Source organism: Armigeres subalbatus, chromosome 2 (assembly GCF_024139115.2).
Source record: "Armigeres subalbatus isolate Guangzhou_Male chromosome 2, GZ_Asu_2, whole genome shotgun sequence".
Lineage (NCBI taxonomy): Eukaryota > Metazoa > Arthropoda > Insecta > Diptera > Culicidae > Armigeres > Armigeres subalbatus.
In genome coordinates, this window is record NC_085140.1 from 273946172 (window position 1) to 273966385 (window position 20214).

The window sequence follows — 20214 nt, forward strand, 5'->3', positions numbered from 1 at the left end:
ATGTAGAAGGGACTGGAATTCCTCCAATAACTCTCCACGATTTTCTTCAGAAATTTCTTTAAAATATCCTCCAGTTTTTTTTACAAAGTTCTTGCATGAATTTCTTCCAAAGAGTAGTTCTTCCATGAATTTCTCCGGAAATGAGAGATTCCAACACATGTTTCTCTAAGAATTCCTTCAAGATTTCCACCCGAAGTTCTTCAAAGAATTTCTCCAGAAATTCCTCAAGAAATTTCACTGGAACTTCATCCAGCAATGTTTTCGAAAATTCTTACAGAAATACCTCCATAAACTCCCCCAGAAATGTTTACGGAAATTTCCTTCGAAATTTCATTCAGAAGTAAAATAAAATTCCTCCAGGATTTTTTCTGGAAACTCCCCAGGAATTCCTCCTGAAATATCTCCAGAAGGACAAACTTCATCATTTTTTTTTACTCTTCAGAATTTCTGGAAAAATTCACAAAGAAATGTTTGGAAATTTCTCCAGAAAATCTCCAAAAGTGCCTCCAGGAATTCTTTTGGAAGTCCTCCAGGAATGCCTCCCGAAACTTCTACTGAATACCTTTAGAAAAAAAATGTATGTAAATTTAGAAGGGACTGGAATTCCTCCAATAACTCTCCACGATTTTCTTCATAAATTTCTTTAAAATATCCTCCAGTTTTTTTTACAAAGTTCTTCCATGAATTTCTTCCAAAGAGTTCTTCCATGAATTTCTCCGGAAAGTCCTACGGATATTCCTCTGGAAATTCATCTATCATCTATTCCTTCAGAAGTTCCTCAGAGTTTCTGGTGGAATTCACGAAGAAAGTTAAGTCTGATGACAATGTCAAAGGATTGTTTTGAGGAACCCTGGAGAAATTACCGAGCGAGTTCCGAGACCAATAACAGGAGGACATCCCAAAAGAATTTTGGAAGAAATTCTGAAGGAATTCCTGGAATGCTTAGTTTCCTAATTATTTTTTTAGAATAGTTTCTATAGAAAGGCCAGGACAAAATCCCAAAGGTATAACTGAAGGTTACATTCCAGAGGGTATCCTAACATTCCTAAAGATTACCTGTAGAAATCCCGAAGAAATCACTGGAATAATTTTCAAACAAATACCGGAAGACATTTCCTAAGGCGAAAAACTATCTAATTCACTTTCGGACCATCTTAGAATCACGCACAAACAAAACGTGACGCGGGACTGGACACAACACATGGTGGTTATAACAATCGATGGAGGATTTTCAAAATTTACATTCTGTCGATCGGTTTCGTGATCGATGCCAGCCATCTACATGTCCTGTAGATGACCAGTATCGAGGCTGAAACCGGTTGACAAAAAGGCATAATTTAAGGTCCTGTTTTCGATTGCATGAACCACAAGTGTTACATCACGTTCTGTGCGTGGATATAATAACTATGCAAGATTTCCTAGACACACCGGGACACATTCCCTGAAGAAATTATGGAATCTAAAGTGTCATTGAGAATAAATAAAACTGAAATTAAATTGAGCATTTCTATAGAAAATTATTCAGGAATTGTTTTTAGAATCTTCAAGAGAACTACTCCAATAGTTTAGTCTCAGAATATTTATAAATCGCACGAAATATTCTTTCACGGCTTTTCGAAATTCAGCCTTAAATATCATCTAAAAATTTCATTAATATTTTTAGTATAATTCATGCCACCATCCTGAGATGGGTTGTACATGTCATGGATAAAGCATTTGAGCTGTCGTAAAATTTGTAAACAAGGCCATATTGAAACTATTTTTTTTTTTTTTTTTCTAAAATATGTTACTTCACAAGCTTCCTAATTCTTGAGCTCAAAGACATCAACGTTTATGTTCCACTAGCAGACCCGACGAACTTCGTTTCGCCTAAAATTGATTTATTCTGTGATTAGTTATCGAGTTACGGGCGAGGGGGCTTCGCACCACCACAGAATTATATCTTTCTTTCCAAAACCTCCACATGCCAGATTTAGTTCCTTGATTAATTCTCGCGTTATGAAGAAATTGATGTTTCATTTGTATGGGATCCCCTCTTTCCAAAGGGGGGCGGTTCTTGAATCATCTTAAGAACCTTAACTGGCCCCAAAAACCCTTGCATACAATTTTTTTACCGGTCGGTTCAATGGTTTCCGAGTCTATAAGAGTCAGACAGACAGAAATTCATTTTTATGTATTTAGATTTAACCATTTTATTGAAGCTGTTTGAATCGATACTATGAACAATCTCGAATATCTATATATTTGGACAAGCCGTCTCATTCCAACGGCTCCAGATTCTACCAACTCAAACGGTACTACAAAAGCATACCTACTTTTGTAATCAGAATCACAACTTAGGATTCAAAATGATGTGTTTTGTGTCGTGTTGTTTATTAACCTGTGAAATGTGTATTAATTACCACTTGTTTGATCATTGTTAAATATGTTACCTACTATAGTATATTACATATAAATTGTTTAAATCTGACTTCTGAGAAGCTTTCTATCCAGTGAAGAATAGTGCCATCAATCTTCTTCAATCAATACAGCAAGTCAAAATCAAATTCGCAGATTGACATTGACACTGCAATTAATAAGCTTATGTTTATCAAGCCAAATAATAGAACCGGATTCGGCACGCATTCATCACAAAACCAACGTCCATTCACAACCATTTGGACTTACCGCATGAATCAACTTCGCAGCACCGCACCGTGCCTCGATATGTCAATAAACCACCGTGTGTCCCTTGCAGCTCCCATGTCCATCGTTCCACAGTTCTAAAGGCATCTATTGGTTTGTTTTCAAAATAAATTTCATGATTCTGTGAAACGGTTCCGTTCCTAAGCGCATGATCGCGCAACGCCTAGTCAAACCCGCCGCGGCGAATCGGACCCGCGAAACCGTCCATCAGCACATTTCAACACACATCGTCGACGCTGGAAGGAACCCAGCCAGCGGAGTGAGTGCAGTGATGTGACAAAACCAGTATATAGATTCTTAATACATGGTGCGGTGGCGACCGTAGTAAAGGTGGAGAAAGGATGAAAAAATCAGAAGAGTGGGAGACTGTTAAGTGTAGCACACTACACAATATTTGTCTCGCGATCACTTTTATGAATGAATCAACAGTTGTTTATACGTTAATTTTTCTCAATCCCGATTCGGTGTACTGCGGCAGGGATTCTCAACATGCTGAAAAATTACAATTGCAGCATTGAGTTACTAATCGTAAGAACTAAGAAATCGTAGTAAATAAAATAATAATTACGCTGGAAAAATAATTTTAAAAAAAGTTACTGGAAACCACCATCTGATGGTTTTAATAAAGCAATAAAGGTGTAATTGTCAATGCAATCAAACCGAGTCAAAATACCAGACGCGCTGAATTGAGAAACACTTGTTTGAATGGCAAATGAAAAAAACTTCCGATCATTCGGTGAGTTTTCTTCAGCACATTGAACCAGTTGTGTTGCTATACCAATCTCTTGAACCCATTAATAAATGGGTAAATGGGCGATCCAACGAGGGTTGTCGTTTTGTAAGTGGGAGCACGCGCCTCCCCAACTTGCACAAGAACTGACGAAATTGAGCTGTTAAAAGTGGTCATTCCCCGCCGATCTGGACGGCTCGGAAAGGAGCCGAGAGAAGCTGCGCGGCAAGATGGAGATAATTATAATCGAAGCTCCCCCATCCAACAGCCTTATGCGGAGCACGTGGAGGCGCACGGCGTATCGTAAAAAGCATTACCTCATACCACCAAAACTCCGAGAGCGCGAACAAAAAAAAGCTGACTTGGGACTTGGGGCAAGGTAATACACACATCTACCTCCACATCTTCAGCGATAATTTAATGAAGCTTTCTTTTTTCCTATCCTAGCCGAGCAGACCGCTCTGTAGCCTCAATCGGGTTAGTAATTAATGTGCCAAAACAAGATCCACCCGCCTCGCCACATGGCAACACTCACAACCCGCCCCAACGAGGAGGGTCTTATTGATCGATGACACTATTAAGATCCCATTTGCGGTTTTCGGTTCGGGAAGAAATAAAGATGATTAATGGAGCTTTTCCGGGAGCGGAGCTGCCAAACAGAAAATGAATTGCGATTTTTGTTTTGGCAGCATCCGGTTCTTGCGATGGAAGCCACGCAATGGTGTGGTGGTGCATCGGCGGCGCATATCAAATTCACAAACCGCAAATGCCAGTTTTGTCGTGCAAAGTTCGCGATAATGTTTGAAGGATAAGGACCGGGCTTGAATATTCGACATTGAAAGTTAAATCGATTAACTATAATTGGACCTCCTAGAAAGCAGGGGATGAAACTACCAAACAATTGCAATCTGAAGTTAAGGAGTTCTGATTGATTAATTAATTAGATCAAGTAGATTAGTGAAGTTAAACGCAGCTTACAATTACATGAAAATGCTGATCATCTTCTCAACATTGATATACATTTTCATGACAATATTAGAGGTGATTGTATAAATTTGATGTTCCGTTAGGATACGGTAGTCATGAAGAATTTTTAATGAAGTGGACGATATAAATCGACCAACCTTCTACCAAGCTTCCACTTCAAGAGGAATCATCTCTCATAAAAATGTGCGTCTAAGTATGGAAGCAGATATTAGCATTTCCATATTATTTGCTTCTTCTCGATGCTGTTTTGTGTGAAGATTTCTAGTTATTTGAATAAAATTTGTAAGAATTGTATATTTGGAATTTCCATTACCTTGTTTAATAGTACTTTGATTTTGGTTTTGGAATTATATTTTTACATTTGGTCTTTGGATTCGAAATTATCTGTTGGTAAAGTTAAATATTTTTCGATTATGGGTTTGCTAATAGGCTATCATTCAATATCACGGCGTAACAAATTCGAAATCTTTTTTAACAATGTTGTAACTTGATAGAAAAGAAATTCTTTCAATAGTCCATGAATTCCCGAAACTCATTTACAAATCCAGAAGTCATTTTGATTAGCCATATTTCCTTTATAGACAAATGGCCACCAATAAATAGCTTGGTGAAACACTATCCAAATATTTGAAATCAACAACCAAACACACCGAATAACGCCATGCGTCAGCGATTTTTTTCCGCGCCAATAACAGAATGTAAGGTGGTTCAGCTTATGTGCGCGGCTAGTCGGCTAGCATAAACTACAAGACTCCGGACTGCGTGTGAAAGTTTTGCCAAATCAATAGAACACGCGTTTTTGCTTTCATCCTGGGTAAGTAAGTGATAGGCTCCAAATAAATATGAAAAACGCGAGCGGCGTGATTCCGTCCCGCCGCCCGGTAGCACGCCTAACCTGATTTCCAGTAAGGGGCGATAAAAGCCGAACAGTTGAGAACATAAAAATAATAAACAAAATAAACAAACCATCATAACCGGTACTGGGATGCGGTCGTGGGTGCGGGACCCTTATACTGTATTCAGTATATGACGACGACGCTTTGAGTCGACGAACTGGATGGGCATGCCAAACATCCGCCAAAAATAAGCGTCTAACCTAAGTTGAGAGAATAGCAATTGATCTTTTTCATAAAACAAAAATATTGCTAAAAAAATGCTTCTCAAAAAATATTTTGAAAATTCATTAATTTTTTATTGTAATTAGGCCGATACCAATGTAAAATATTGGCCGATACAAGCATCGCAGCAAAGATAGCACTCGCGTTGCCGTTCCATTTCCGCTTTTTCTAAAGATTGATAAAATAAGCTTTCGTTTCATTACATGTAGAAAATAAACAACAGTTACGCTTGTTAGAACGCCCAAATTACCAAACTGTCACGTTTTTCTTCGTTACAATAATACCTCCGCGATTTGAACTCTTAGCTTAACGGCATATGAGCCGCGAATGATGGTATGTGTCATTTCGAATCCGATTTCAAAAGCATTAGATATTTGGATGCTTGTTGAAAATACGAAAATGAGCATTTTTGCATTATGCTCTAAAAGCTTCGCGTGGAATATTAAAATAAGAGGAGGAATATTAAAATAGGAGCAGGAGCATGATTGCCGTACATTTCGTAGTTGCTCCTCCGTAATGCACAGGAAAGCAAAACATGAGAGCATGAGTTTTGCATTCCAACCTCAATGTGCACCATTCGAGAACTCTTCAATCTTAAATGTTCAATAACGACGCTGGATATTGTATAGGATTTTCCGAGGATTTTAAAAAAAAAACAGGGAAAATTTCTAAGAATTTCTACGAGAAAATTTCGAAAAATTACCGTGTAAATTTCGGAAACTTTCCTTAGAACAACATCCCGAAAAAAATCCGGAGAATATTCTGAAACAATTCCAAAGAATTTCCCGGAGAAATTTCATAGAATTTTTTGCACAAATTCCAAAAAAATCCCCGTGGATTTTTCAGTAATTAGAAAGAATTCCACGATTATTACTTATTTATTCAGACTATGGCCGAAATGGCCTATGCGGTATATAAGAGTCTTCTCCATTCGGCTCGGTTCATGGCTACACGTCGCCAACCACGCAGTCTACGGAGGGTCCGCAAGTCATCTTCCACCTTGTCCGCTGCGCACCTCGCCTTCTTGTGCCCGTCGGATCGTTGTCGAGAACCATTTTCACCGGCTACGTGCCCGGCCCACCGCAGTCGTCCGATTTTCGCGGTGTGAACGATGGATGGTTCTCCCAACCAGGCTTGTAAAATGTCATCTGCATGTCATTTGACTAATTTGTTAATAACTTTCTTCAGAAGTAAAATTCACATCATAATTTTAGATGTACTCATAAAGCTTGAGTAAGGCTATATTTTTGGTCAAGGGTACATTACTCTAAATATAACATCTAAGGCAGGAGAGTGAAAACTCTCCAAAATGTCACGTGTCATTTGACATAATGTCATTTGAATGACATTTTGCCTCCCACGCCCCAGATTACATATTTACAGCAATGTCTTGTTAGACAAAGTTGTAGCCACATTTAAGCGCTATAAGTTCGTCATACATCAAGAATCAATAGCTAACTTCTGAAAAAAGTTCTGGGAAAATTATACAAACGAATGCAAATGACATTTTACAACACTGCTCCCAACAGCTGATGCAACTCGTGGTTCAGTCGCCTCCTCCACGTACCGTCCGCCATCTGCACCCCACCATAGATGGTACGCAGCACTTTCCTTTCGAAAACTCCAAGTGCGCGTTGGTCCTCCACGAGCATCGTCCAGGTCTCGTGTCCGTAGAGGACTACCGGTCTAATTAGCGTTTTGTAGATTGTCAGTTTGGTACGGCGGCGAACTCTGTTCGATCGGAGCGTCTTGCGGAGTCCAAAGTACGTACGATTTCCAGCCACTATGCGTCTCCGAATTTCTCTGCTGGTGTCATTTTCGGCAGTCACCAGTGAGCCCAAGTACCCAAATTCTTCTACCACCTCGATTTCGTCACCACCGATGCCAACTCTCGGTGGGTGGCTTACATTGTCTTCTCTTGAACCTCTTCCTATCATGTACTTCGTCTTCGACGTGTTGATGACTAGTCCGATCCGCTTGGCTTCCCTCTTCAGTCTGATGTAGGCTTCCTCCATCTTCTCAAAGTTACGTGCCATAATATCAATGTCGTCGGCGAAGCCATATAGCTGGATGGACTTATTAAAAATTGTACCACTCGTGTTAATCCCTGCTCTTCGTATTACCCCTTCCAAAGCGATGTTGAATACAGACACGAAAGATCATCACCTTTCCGTAACCCTCAGCGCGTTTCAAAGGGACTCGAGAATGCCCCTGAAAGTCGAACTACGCACATCACCCGATCCATCGTCGCTTTGATCAACCGTGTCAGTTTATCCGGAAATCCGTTTTCGTGCATTAGCTGCCATAGCTGGTCCCGATCGATTGTATCATATGCGGCTTTGAAGTCAATGAATAGATGATGTGTGGGCACGTTGTATTCGCGGCATTTCTGCAGTACTTGGCGAATGGCGAACACCTGTTCCGTGGTGGAGCGTGTAATTTTCGCTTTGCTAGCCGGCGGCCATTTCTCTCAGGGTCGGCACTCTGTTTGCTTCGGATTACTTACCCTTACCTTTACCTAGAAACAACATGGACTTAAGACAGCCAAATGAAGGGAAACCAGGTCTATCTTTGCATAGAATAAGTGGCACGAACACATGAGAGTAGGCTTTACATTATGTTTTTATTTAAACATTAGGTTTGGGTTAGTAGAGGAAGGAAGGAGGAAGCATCGTTGCGGCCGTACCAAAGCACCTTAACTCAACTGAGCAGAAGAGGATCGTCATACTTGCGTCGTTGTAGGCAGCCACCACGAGTGGCCTTCGATGGAGTGCTTCGAGAACAGCGAGCAGGGTCGCCGGTTCGCTGTTTACTTGTTGGCCCACAGGAGGCCCTCCACGGCCGGTTGGAATGGTCTCGAGTATCTCGGTGAACTGGTTCGGCAGGGTAGCAGTATTCGGTGGTCTTTTCGGTGTCCAGGAGTAGCCTGACACGGCTCGATGGGATTCGGTGGATTACTTCGGACATGCAGGTAGCGTCGTTGGTTTTGTGGTTCTTTGTTGGCGGACGAGTGGCTTCGGAACGTCGAGGATGACAGGCAGCTTAGCTGGTCCGATGGTCACACACCATCTCACGGGTGACTGGATCGTTTGATTCGTAGCGGAGAGAACCCTAAGTGGTTCTGGGCGCCAGCCGTTGCTAAACGGCCACTTCACATGGAGTGTTTTTGCCACAAAATCGATGACGGCTGGGCTACCGCGTGTTTCGAGGGCGGATTGCGCTAGTTGCTTCTTCGGTCGACCTTCCGAGGATGAATCCAGCCAGTCTTCTTCTTATTCGACGTCTCTCGGGCTCACAGACGGGGCGGCAACGCATCGGATATTGAACTCTAGCAAGCGGGGCGAACCCGCGGACCTCACTAGAGCCCTCACCTCCAAGACTGTGGTTGCCGCTTACCGTTGCGTGTGGCTCGACGATAACGAAAGCTCGTCGATCACCAGCCCGGAGCTCGCCGATTCTTCCTTCTTTCGCCTCCAGAAAGGAACCACGCTGTGGCGATACGAATGGCGAATTCTGCGCAACACCGACTATTCTTCGAACGTTCTTCACAATTTACTGAGAAGCCTATCACCCGTCACTTCAACGCACTTCGAACTCTTACCACGAGGCCCACAAAAAGGGCTATCTTTCGAAAAACTTTTTCTGCTTGCCTTATCACGTCTATATTTCTTGACTAGCAGACGCGGACTCCTTTTTTTCGTCTCCTAGACCAATCTGCTCTTTCTCTCCCTCTCTTCATTATCTCCGGAACTAAAGCAGGAATACCACCATTGTAGATGGTGAACTACGTAGATAGAGATGCTAGACGTATCCTCAGAAACATGGGCGGTTTCAGGGGAGGAGATGAAGGGATTTTAAGGTTAATGTCTAAATAATTGCTTAAATCTGAAATAACTAATTTGCCACAACCTATATATATTTTTTTCCATATTTTTCTTAAAAATATTTTATTCTACGAGATAAACCGGGTTCCCAATATTAGGAAAAAGGTATTGGTTCCAGTTGTACGGTAACAAGCGTTCGCCCATAAAACCCGCCTGGTACTGCCCCACGAACTCCCTTGCAATTGGTGCTAGTCGACGGCATAAAATTTGGGAGAGTACCTTGTAGGCGGCGTTCAGCAATATGATTGTGCGGTAGTAGCTACAATCCAGCTTATCGCCCTTTTTGTAGATGGGACACATGACACCTTCCATCCACTCCTGCGGCAAAGCTTCCTCCTCCCAAATCTTGGTAATGACTAGGTAATAGCTCTCCTGATAGTTGGTCAACCGCAAGGGCTTTGTTGTTCTTCAGCCAGCCAATCTCCTCCTGGATTTTCTGGAGATCCGGAGCCGGTAAAATTATGTCCTGCGCGCGTTCTTCCAGGTCCATCACCATACCGCCATCTTCGTCTGCCTCATTGCCATTCAGGTGTTCTTCATAGTGCTGCCGCCACCTTTGGATCACCTCACGCTCGTTCGTAAGAAGGTTCCCGTTTATGTCCTTACACATATCAGGCTGTGGCACGTGGCCCTTACGTGAACGGTTTAACTTCTCATAGAACTTTCGTGTGTTATTAGCGCGGTACAGTTGCTCCGTCTCTTCACGGTCTCGATCTTCCTGCTGGCGCTTTTTCCTCTGCAAAATCGAGTTTTTTCTGTTCCACGCCCGTTTATATCGTGCCTCGTTCGCCCTCGTGCAGTGTTGCAGCAATATCACCCATGCTGCATTCTTCTTTTCCATTTACTGTTCACATTCGCCGTCGTACCAGTCGTTTCTCTGATCCAGAGGCACCGTGCCAAGTGCAGCGATTGCGGTGCTACCAATGGTGGATCGAATATCTCTCCAACCATCTTCAAGAGACGCTGCGCCTAGCTGCTCTTCCGTTGGGAGTGCCACTTCCAGCTGCTGCGCGCATTCTTGGGCTAGTCTTCCGTCTTGTAGCCACCCAATGTTAAGCCGCGGCGTCCGACTTCGACGGGTGTTGTACACCGTCGAGAGGTTTGAGCGCAGGCATACTGCAATGAGGTTGTGGTCGGATTCAATATTCGCACTGCGGTAAGTGCGTACGTTCGTGATGTCGGAGATGAATTTACCGTCGATTATAACGTGGTCGATTTGGTTTTCCGTTTCTTGGTTGGGTGATCTCTATGTGACCTTGTGGATATTTTTGCAGGGAAATAAGGTGCTTCGGACTACCATTCCGCGGGAGGCTGCGAAGTTTATACATCGTTGGCCATTGTCATTCGATACGGTGTGCAGACTATCCGGTTCGATGACCGGTCTATACATTTCCTCCCTTCCTACCTGTGAGTTCATGGCACCGATGACGATTTTGACGTCCCGCAGTGGGCATCCATCGTATGTCTCTGCTCCAGCTGTGCGTAGAACGCTTCTTTTTCCTCGTCGGGTCTCCCTTCGTGTGGGCAGTGCACGTTGATGATGCTATAGTTGAAAAAACGGCCTTTTATACTCAGCTTTCCTTTCCTTTTCCTCAAGTTCCGAAATATTTCTAGAGGAAATTCCGAAGAATTTCCCGAAGAAATGCCAAAGAATTTCTCGAAGAAACTCCGAAACATTTCCCGAGGAAATTCCGAAGAATTTCCAAAAGAAAATCCGAAAAATTTTCCGAGGAAAATCTGAATAATTTTCAGAGGGAATTCCGAAGAATTTCCCGATGAAATTCCGAAGAAATTTCCCTGGAATTTTCGAAGAATTTCCTAAGGAAACATAATTTCCGAAAATCCGAAGAATTTTCAGAAGAAAAAAAATTTCAGGGACTTTCGAAGAATTCCCGAAAGAAATTCCGAAGAATTTCCTAAAGAAATAAATTCCGAAGAATTTTCCTAGGAAAGTCCGGAGAATTTTCTAAAAAAATCCGTCGAAATACCCGAAGAAATTCCGAAGAATTTTCCTAAGAATTTTCGAATAATTTCCCAAAGAAATTCCGAAGAATTTGCCATGGACATTCCGAAGAATTTCCCTAGGAAATCCTGAACAATAATTTTCTGATGAATTTCCGAAGAGGAAATTCCGAAAAAATTTCCGAGGAAACTCCGAAGAAATTTTCGAGGAAATTCTGATAAAAATCCCAAAGAAAATCCGAAGAATTTTCAAAGGGAATTTCGCAAGGGAATCAAAAAAAATCCAGGAATTTCTGAAGAATTTCCCAAAGAAATTCCTGAGAAAATTTTGAAGAATTTCCCAATGAAATTACGAACAGTTTCCGAAGAATTTCTCGAGGAAAATCCGAAGAATTTTCCGAGGGAATTCCGAAAAATTAAGCGAGGGAATCCCGAAGATTTTTTCTAGGAGTTTTCGAAGAATTTCCCAAAGGAATTCCAAAGAATTTCCCAAAAGAAATTTCGAAGCATTTTCCAAAAAAAATCCGAAGAATTTCCCAAAGAAGCTCAACGACTTTTCCGAGCAAATTCCGTAGAATTCCCCGAAGAAATTCCGAAGAATTCCCGAGGAAAATCCAAAGATGTTTTTGAGGAAATTCCGAAAAAAAAAATTCCCGAGGAAATCCCGAAAAATTTCCCAAGGACATTCCGAAGAATTTCCCAAGGAAATCCCGAACAAGGAACGGAAAATTTTCCGAAGAGTTTCCCGAGGAAAATCTGAAGAATTTTGCCAAAAAAAATCCAAAGAATTTTCCCGTGGAAATTCCGAAGATTTTCCCGAGGAAATTACGAAGAATTTTCCAAAGAAATTCTGAATAATTTCCTATGGAAATTTTGAAGAATTTCCCAAGGAAATCACGAACATTTTTCCAAAGAATTTTCCGAGGAAAATCCGATGATTTTTCCGAGGAAATTCCGAAGATTTTTCAGAGAAAATCCGAAGAATATTCAGAGGAATCACGAAAAATGTCGCGAGGAAATTTCGAAGAATTTCGAAAAAATCCGAGGATTTTTCCAAGAATTTTTGAAGAATTTCCCAAAGAAAAACCTCACTCCCTCGTGAGGGCCGATCAACGACGGATCAAATGTTTACCCTGAGACAAATCCTTGATAAATTCCGGGAGTATAACTTGCAGACACATCATCTGTTTATTGATTTCAAGGCGGCGTACGATTCAGTGAAACGGAATGAATTATGGTAAATTATGCTTGAACATGGCTTTCCGGCGAAACTGATACAGCTGATTCGTATAACGTTGGACGGATCGAAATCAAGTGTAAGGGTTGCGGATGAAATATCGACGTCATTTGTTACCTTAGATGGATTAAAGCAGGGTGATTCACTCTCGAATCTACTGTTCAATATAGCGCTCGAGGGAGCGATTAGGAGAGCTGGTGTGCAAAGAAGCGGTACCATTATCACAAAATCGCATATGCTCCTGGGATTTACGGACGATATCGATATTATCGGGATTGATCGCCGTGCCGTGGAAGAGGCTTTTAAGAGGGAGACAGCGAGGATTGGACTCACGATCAATACCAGCAAAACGAAGTATTTGGTCGCTGGCAATCAACGTGGGTTCATTGGTGGTGGTGGTAGCGAAATGGTGCTGGATGGTGAAAAGTTTGAAGTGGTAGAAGAATTTGTGTATCTTGGAACATTAGTGACGTGCGATAATGATGTTACCCGCGAGGTGAAAAGGTGTATTGCAGCTACAAATAGGGCTTAAGCTAACCAGCTTAAGTCCCGTAGCCTGCAAACGAAAACAATACTCGCGCTGTATACTATTCTGATTCTTCCGGTGGATTTATACGGCGATGAGACATGGACGTTAAAGGAGGCTGATCGGAGAGCTTTCGGAGTGCTTGAGCGTAAGGTGCTGCGGACAATACTCGGCGGTAAACAGAAGAACGGTATCTGGCGGCGCCGCATGAATCACGAATTGTACCAGGTGTATAAATGGCTGGTTATTATTAAGCTTATTCAACACGGCAGACTACGGTGGGCTGGTCACGTTGTTCGTATGCCAGAAGAACGTCAAGCGAAGAAAATATTTAGTAGAGAACCCGGAAGAGGCCGCAGGCTTCGTGGAAGGCCGCGTACACGATGGCGTTTTGCAGTCGAAGAGGACCTGAGGGCGCTCAATGTTCAGGGCGACTGGAAGCGATTGGCCCAGGATCGAGTCCAGTGGAGAAGAATGCTCCATTCGGCGTAGGTTCATCGAAGAGCTGTAGCCCATCAAGTATCAAGTAAGTATGTTTGGGGCGGGATTTATAGGATTCTGTTATAGAAAATTAGAAGTTCGGCCCGATTTAAAATACAATCCGGCAGAAATCTCCGAGAGTTCGAGTCGTAAAGCAGTCTATATATTAGCCATTTGTTTTACTTTTCGCGGCGAAATTGCGCGAGTTCCGCCTTTTTGGAAGCACGTGTGAACAAACTCAATGGACTAGATTCCCGAGGTGTGAGGCTACTTTTAGCGTCATATAAATCAATTTCGATCAAAAATATCTGTGAATTTATTAGATTTGTCATTTATAGGATGTCTCAGAAAGTATTAGCAAGATTTTGATGCACTCCTATTGTTTTCAGATAAATTTTAAATGACAGGTAATTACTGAGTATCATTGTTTACGTTATAATTTGTTGCTCTGTAATTCATAAGTGCCATTTGATTACGTGTTTATGGGATTGCGAAGCTTTTTCCTTGAAAAGCGCAAACAGACTTTGCACAAATGATGCACTATTCCCAACATTTACTGAGTCAGAGTCAGACGAAAATAGAAAATTAGAGCATAGGAGCAGTTTGCAATGCGATTCGGAAGTATGGTGTGCATTTCAGGGCATCAAAAAATCTGAACGTAAATCGGTCCCTATGAGCCATATGTTCGATCGGAAAATTTTTCAATCTTTTCCGATAAAAATGGTTCTGTTGTTCAATATTTGAAAAAAAAACCTAAGAACATCGAAGAATAAAGTCGGCCGAACATAACACAAAACTACGGACTTTCAGGACGCAGAAAAAGATAAAAAAAGAAGTGAATAGCATGCTGCATATGTCCGAATATGGGCCCATAAGTTATACGATAAACATTTGTGTGAAAGATCGTTATGCAAGGCGATGATGATGATGATAAACCTTGAGTGAAGATTGGTTATAAAATACTTCCATGGAACCATTTCGACATGGTCCGTACTGGTAAAGTATTGACGATGTTGATAAGCATGTTTATTAAGGAAAATTCTATAAAAAGGCGATGATTTTGTAAGCAATTTGTAAGTGTGTAATTCTTTCAAATCCATTTGAATCGATCGATGCAATAACAGTTGATGTGTACATTCAAGAATTCTTGTAGCGGCAGTTACTTTACTTTATCCGAAAGCATCATAATCCAGCACTATTTTGAACGGTTTTGATTTCAGTGAATTACGCGATAAACACGGTAATCTGGTACAAAGTAAAAAGTGTCGAATCCGTACTCAAGGAAATAAGTTCTCTAAACCACTCCCAGGAAATTCCTATTATAACTTTTTGTACTTTGACAAAGGCACATTTGTGAAATCATGTCAAGGAAGCGGACCCCATCATAACTTTGTAAAAAAGATTGAAAATGTAGCCTAAATCATTGACAAATGGTCCGTGCAGAAGCTAATGAGTACCATCTAATCAATATCCAACTCCTTAGCGTATGATCAAAAGGATCTGGGAAAAGTGATACTGAACAGCAGCAAAGCATAGTAAAAGACATAAAAGCGAAACAATAATCAATAATTCTTAAAAACAAAGTCATAATATTATTTTTAAATCGTGCTTATACTTTCTGGGACACCCTATATTCACATACGCCAACCATATTCTTGGAAATAATTAAAATTACTTTTTATTAATGTTCTTTCCTTGTTGAGATTCTTGTTATTCTTATCCACAAATTTTCCCTCACTTATATTCGTGGAAAAGGATTTTAGCACGGGAAATCAATTCCCACCCTATTACTCTTTCCGCATTTGTATTTTGACATTTTTTTTCCTTAAAACAATTTTTTCTTATCTCTAATGCCCAGTCCGGCTTTAGGCAGGGCACTTTGACTATTTTTTAGTGTCTGTGGTGAAACAGCAGAGCTACCAATAATGTTCGCAGATATTCAGGCAATAGCAGTGGCCGCTTTGGCAGGTTTGTCCTATTATTGTCCAATGTTTTTTTAATACCTTCAATGCTTTTTGATTCGATTCCCGAACAGACTCATATTCCGAAGACACGTTTGTATTTTGCGATATTTCTGAAATACTTAATTCGAATATTTTATAACAGATCTTGATGGAAAACAGATTTTAGGTCTTTATTATGCGATCATTACAACTGTCTTACAACAAATACTCGCAAAACTTTTGCAATTATATGCGTTCTAGGTGCTGTTCGGCATTTCAAGCAAAGTTTGACTGGAAAAAAAAGTGTTAAAGTCAGGATCATTAAAGTACGACAATCAAGCACTCGCCTGAAAGATCTTTTTTATTTCGAATGGAAGAATTCTCATTTCAAATAGGTATTTCATTCATCTGCTTTAAATATAAAATGTGTTCAAGCGGACGTACAAGAATAAAAATGGTTTATCCTTCAAAGTTGACCAGAAGATTCTATGAACTAAAAAAAGTCGTCGAGTATAAGAATAGTTCATGATAGGAATATTTTGACGATAATAGAAGAGAATTTCTCGAAGCCGTCGTTATCCAAAAACTGAAAAAAAAAATACGGATACAACCTGAAAGTTTTTGAAAAAATATTGAAAAGAAGCACATAGTGGAGCTCATCAGGACACTGCAGATCTTACTCTTAAGCAAGAGCAGATGCTGATACTTATGACATGGCGAACGTTTTGTAGAAGGAGTTAGGCTTTTCGAACTGGACAAAAACTTTCTCAGGCTTTCAACAACTCTTTCATCATTTGAGGACAAAATAGCAAGCCTCCCTGATGTCGAATGTATATTTTCAAAATCATATTTTACGACAAAATTCAAACTACGATTTTGAATTAGTTTCGAGAGTTTTTTTATTTCCCGGGATCCCGGGAAATTATTACTTCATTTCCCGTGCCCGGGAAGTTGATTCCCGGGAAAAATGGAAGCCTTTTAAGCCCATACGTTTTGAAATTTCCACAGCTCTTGGATTTTGTCACAAGGTTTTTTGACATGTCCCATTTTGCATGTGTGTTTGTCCCGTTTTTTCACCGAAATGATCTGGTCAGCCTAGGCTTTATACTTGTTTTGAACTTGGTAACACAACATGTTTTAAACTTGTTGTTCTTCCGTGCTCGGAGTGACATCTCACCTGGACTTACCCGGATATTGCCCAAAACGCATATTTGTCCCATATGAATAGGAAATCCAGAAATGAGGAACTCATATACGATCATAGGTAGTATACGATGGCCAAACTTATCAAAGGCAGTTTTAAGGTCTGTTTACTCGATCTGTAAACCCTCGATCTGTGTCATGTACGTTGATGTGAATTTCATCAAGGTTGTAGAAACTGATCTACCAGGCATAAATCCATGCTGGTTAATGGAAATGTCAGAGTGTATGTAATTACGAGTGGCGACACTGTCAGAATTGGAACAAAATTCATCTGTCATTCCCATACAAAATCGTGTTCCAAACGAGCAGGAGACCTGTCAAATGCGGCACATGTCGCCACTCTTAATTACATACACTCTGGGAAATGTAACTTCGAGTGTCTTCGAAAATCCCACTTAATGATTAAAGGATCATACCAACTGTAGAGCACGAAAAAAGGCATAGATCGGGATTTGTTTTTTTTTTTTGGCTATACAAAGGAGTAATTGAAATTATGTAAAAAGTGTTTTGTTATAAAAATCTTGAAACACAAAAATGTTGAGAAATTCCAAATCGAAATCGTGGCACTGAACCTTTTTCCTCAGTGTGTTTTCATTCGCTTCGGTCCACGGCCGGAAACCTGACAATTTCAGACTATGCGTCCAATTTGGGAATCTCAGCTCATTCAGTAGCCACTAGGTTTCGAAGGCAAACGGAGGTCCTTCGTAGCTTAGTCGTGCGTACTGAGGGTCGTGGCGTAGTGGGTTCGAGTCCCATTGAAGGGAAAGTGGTTACATCCAATACATTTTTAAATCAATATTTTCCACATAATGTACATATTCACATATGAGTTTTCACAACATTGTAAATTAATGTCCAAGTCGGGTAGTTTAATCCCCGGAATATAGGCAATTAACTTTAATTGAACTGAATGACCTTCAACAAAAACAATCATTTTTCTATTTCATAGTTCAGAAGCATAAGACGTACACATAAAAAAAAAGATTCTGACTACGGAAAATCATTTCACCGATTCAGATCTGGATTCTTGTAAATGATCGATTATTGGCAATTTAAATATTTAACCAGATGAGAACTGTAAACAAAATTACAAAATATCGGTAATTCTAAACGGATTTACCTAAACCAGTAAACGTTTAACCGATTTTTTTAAAAAAGCAGGGTAAATACCGATTTTGGCAACCAATTTAGCTGAAATTTCGGTAAACTGTGATCAGTAGATAACATCAGTCACGCCATATTGCATGCCCTTTCAGTTCGATCCTGTTAAAAAAAAACGTGATTGTCATTTTCTTCTGAAATTGTAGATAAATGATAATTTATTTTTCAATATGTGCTTAGCGCGTAGGTGCTATAAAATACGAACACGGAATTGCTCGGAAAAATAGTCACAGAAGGTTCACATCTTTTTCTTCATATAAAATATGGATACATAAGTATTTTAAAAAATTGTGCAAGTTATATTCGAACCAAAGAAAAACCCGTTTCCTGTAAAAAAAAATGTCTTCGGTAATTTGTTTTCTAAACTAATACAGTTCTATGATCATCACGAGTACATGAAAAGCAATTTTTCTTCAGTGAATGTTACCGATCCCTCAGTTAAACTGACAATTCATTCCTCTATTGCAATTTACAGATTTTTTGGTAATTTTATCTGTTCAACGCAATTTACAATTTGTCTCATCTTTTTTACAATTCGTTGCAAAACTCGATCCAGCGCTCGTAGTATTTATGCAATGTACAGCTTATAAAAACTATATATGTTTGCAACTATGTAGTTGCATAGAAAACTGTTTTATTATTATCATTCTCGATAAATTATTTATTAGAATTAACTCAAATAAATGTAAAATCTTTTTCAATATTATTCATATAATCTTGCTCAGACCAATAAATATTCCTCAATTCACCTCAAAAATAGCATTTATATCAATTCTTCCTACATTTACAACAATTTTAAAATTGTTAGTGCTTAAAGGGGACAATTTAAATATTTCCCACGTCACTGCTAAAAATATAAAATTATTTCATCATCTTCTAATCCAGTGCTATAAATCTTACCTTTTCGTTTTTCTGATCCGGAAATGTATTCAAACGATGATCATCAATCGTTAGGTGCTTTACCTAATTTAACACATATACTTCAAAAAATCACTTTCCACAATAACAATCCCCGCTCTAGGCTGACTATTTCCCCTTTCAAACAGTTTTTTTTTTCTTCACATCAAGCACAGATGGCAATTAAATCATTCACTATTAGTTAGCACGTGAATCGCTAATCCATCATATCGCCGATCATAATGCTTTCATTAGCTTTGCTATAATTGTTTTGCTATTCTGCGATTCCCTTTCGGGCAGTCGTTTTCACTTGAGGAAAATCCCACCAGTCGATTAAGATTTAAACTATAAATTTGCTCTATTTATGTTTCCCAATAAATAGCAAATTATCACTCCGATCATGATAAGTTCCACCGGGCGTTCGTTTTTTTTTTTCGTTTCCTCCTCGTTTCCGACAAGATCGATTAAAATGTTTTAAAATGTTACCAACTGGAATCACTGAAGTGGAGGTCTATTCGATTGGATCGGGATTTTCGATTTCAATGTACATCAGAACTTCATCTCCGTCGTCAGCCAATAGAACGTTGGCGCTGCTTATTTCTTCGAAATTACATTAATAAGCAAAACATTGCTTTTCCGAGCTTCCTCCGAACGATTCACTGGGGCAGTTCGATCGCACTTTGCACAGAAACCGCAGATCGCAAATGTGTTTCATCCCGAATCAAATTGTATTATTTATTTTGAATCAATCGCCGCTTTCTTCGCGCAATTAGGACCGATGAAATTGATCCAACAACGACCGGCGCTTTCCTTATAATCTGCGAGCTATGCTTCGCGCACTATGGTCTGCCTCGGGCAACAAAGTTTTTTTTTTATTCGGTCGAATATACTAGAGTAAGATCTCACTCTTTGATCATCGATCGATCCTAGCTGATCTCTTCAAGAACTTTAACCAAATCGCGTACAGAATCACACTTTCCACCAGAACCAAAACACACCAACCTGACTGACTGGAAATCGAGCACCAACTGCCAAAACGATGCTTGCCGTTCCGAGCTCGGAAGACTAATGATTCGAAGGAGCCAGCGGTGATTCTGTTTTTCCATGTTTGTTGTTCACGCGCTTCGAGAGAGCAACGGCGGCGTCGTCATCGCCGCCACCATCATCATCAGAGTGTATCTAGCCGGGAGTAGAAGTCGTCGTCGTCGTCGGTGGTATACCTTTTTGCTGCTACATCCATCGTCGATTTCCACAGTAACCCCGGTTCTCTGGATCCGGTACCAGGACGCTTGTAGCGAGAGAAAATTTGCTTCCACGAGAGAAGATGCTGAATTTTGAATTCTTTTGGAAAATGGGTTTAGATTATGCTCCTACGTTGTGTTGATGCAATCAAGGTGTGAT

At 40.3% G+C, this 20214-nt stretch overlaps 1 protein-coding gene across 1 annotated transcript in view; it reads right to left on the reverse strand.

Moving 5' to 3' along the window:
* Positions 1 to 19845, reverse strand: part of LOC134216364 (uncharacterized) — a 119149-nt gene extending 99304 nt beyond the window's left edge. Inside the window, exon 1 of the mRNA XM_062695270.1 lies at positions 18817 to 19845. The gene's annotated coding sequence lies outside the window, so the exon portion shown is untranslated. The remainder of the gene's footprint in view (positions 1 to 18816) is intronic.
* Positions 19846 to 20214: the final 369 nt, after the last annotated feature.